At 37.9% G+C, this 2483-nt stretch overlaps 1 pseudogene; it reads right to left on the reverse strand.

The window, feature by feature from the left end:
• Positions 1-206: 206 nt before the first annotated feature.
• LOC102856877 lies at positions 207-1671 on the reverse strand (annotated as a pseudogene).
• Positions 1672-2483: the final 812 nt, after the last annotated feature.

Genomic DNA, 2483 nt, shown 5'->3' on the forward strand with positions numbered 1-2483 from the left:
TAATCACATATCTCTTTTAAACAGTTTTCTCCCTCCTCTGTTTCAGTGCAGTATACATTATTGAACCCATCTTACTCAGTCTCTCCCCAACCCCAAGGTCAGTCCCATTCTACAACAAACAAACCACCTTTGTAGAGAATTCTTAGTAGAGAAACAAGCTTATATAAAATATAGTACAAAACAAACATTGACTTAGTTGTACAAACATTAAAGTTAAAAGTCCCAGCAGTGCCATCCTGAACTTGAAAAGCATGCCCTCTGGCACAACATTCTGGCCCTCTTTTTCTTTTACAGAGAAATATTTCTCGGGCAAGTCTAATGAAACCTTATATACACTCTCATTTTCATGGTTTTGTAGAGCTTCAATTCTGTCCAAGCCTCCACATTCTTCAGTCATTATACTAAGCATTTAAGTTTCAGCTATTTTGCCAGCAGCCTGAAAGATGTTTGAAATGGCATCCAGAATAACCAGTATAATCTTTGTATCCTTCATAGTTAAAAGGTTCCTCAATAGCTCTATTATGCCACAATGGACAAGATATACAATCTGTTCAACCTTTCTGCCACATGTATAGTTAGTCACAGTCCATACATCTTCTTTTGAGTCTTAAAGTCTGGCTTTGAGAGATCGCCAATTCATGGTTCACTGCTTGTTTTATCTGGTCCTGATGGCCTGCTGTAATGTTTGATATTGTCCACGTAGTTTCCTTATGCATATTGGTTTTAGGATTGGTTAGGAGGCTGGGAAACACAGCAAGTGCTCCTGCATCTGTTACAACCTGAGTCTGATCATCTGTTTCCGTGCCAGTGTTCCTTATGGCTCTTAGTGCAGGAGTCACAGTTGGCTCCTAGGAGCTTCATGAGTTGGAGTCCAACTCCTGTTTTCACAGCCATTTCAATTTGTTAATTTGGAAAATGATAGGAAATAGCCCAATAGGTGTCTGCTGACTCTACTGGATCATCATGATGCAACAGTTAGACCAAAGGAGGTGCAGGATTCTTATTTCTGCAAAGATTTGAAAGTGTCCATGTAAGATTATGCAAGTAACCACATACTAAAAATGACATATTAGGAACAGCACATAGTACCAACATTGGGTCAATTGAACCATATTTGATAACTAAGACTCAGAAAGATGAGCCATTGCCTGCAATGTTTCCTAGAGCCCATACAAATTGTTCACTGATGTGAACATGAGGAGAAGCCAACAGAGAAATGAAAGTAGTGTTAGTGAGTTCCTAAGCAGATTCAAACTGAATGGGACCACAGTCAGTTCTGTTAGAGAAAGACACAGAATTTGGAATCAAGACAGTCTGAATTATGTTGTCTGTGGGAGGTTGTTTTTCGCTGGAAAGCAGTTTCTTAGCAGCTTGAGTAGGCTGAAGCTAGTTCTCCAAACTGTTACTATTTATATTTTTGACAATGTCATCAACTGACCAATTTACACTGCCCTGGTTGTTGTTATTGTGGTTTTCCTGCAGCAGAGAAGTAGCATAATCAGGAAAAGTGCTTACATTTCTCCTTTTCAGCATCTAGTCATCCTTCTTAGCTTTCCTCAGCTCCGCATTAAATTTTATGCAGCACTACCTCATTACTGCACTGTCTTTCTCCTTGTTCTTGAATTTGTTAAACCAGGCAGCTGGTGAATTCACATTCTCAGTAGTGGACATGGGTGTGAGACAAACGGAGAAAGCAAAAAGCGTTGAGATCAGGCTGAGGCTTGAACTTATCTTTGCTGGGCAGGTTTAAGCTTCTACAAACCATGGTGCAGAGCTCACAATCTGCAGGTAGATCACCTCTCTATTTTATGAATTATTATTTTAAAAATTATTTTTATTGATATTTTAACAAAAGTTTACCAAAACCTTGGATATCCATTCATTTATTGTGGCACATTTTCCTCCCTACCTCTCCCTCTCAGTTCACTTTTCTCTTTAAAAAGATTCTTTCACTGTTGCAGAGTTTCCTCCCTACCCCTGACCCCCAATCCACTTTGCTATGCACCTCTTATTCTGGACTGTTTATAAAAATAATACCTACTCATATATTCCTTTTAAACAGTTCATTTCCTCATGTTAAAGAACCAGGTCTTATTGATTGCTTCAATTTTTTATCTGTTTTCTAATATTTTTATTTCTGCCCTTATTTTAGTAATTTCCTTTATTCAGAAGGATATGGAGTTAATTAATTCTTTTTCTATTTGCTGGAGGTGTTGGGTTAAGTCGTTTATTATACATCTTTCTTGTTTTTTGGTTGTGTGGGGTGTGTGTGTGTGTGTGTGTGTGTGTGTGTGTGTGCTTGCTTATTGCTATGAACTGACCCTTGGCCTTTGCTATATTCCAGAGGTTTTATAGGTAAACTATATTTTCATTCCCATTCATTTTGAGGAACATTTTAATTTCTTACATAACTCAGTTGCTTATAGGTTCAGCAGTAAGAATCTTTGTTTTCTTGACAATTTCTATGCAATTCATATTGAAGG

Source organism: Elephantulus edwardii, unplaced genomic scaffold, assembly GCF_000299155.1.
Source record: "Elephantulus edwardii isolate Elephantulus edwardi_28Jun2011 unplaced genomic scaffold, EleEdw1.0 scaffold00615, whole genome shotgun sequence".
Classification (NCBI taxonomy): Eukaryota; Metazoa; Chordata; class Mammalia; order Macroscelidea; family Macroscelididae; genus Elephantulus; species Elephantulus edwardii.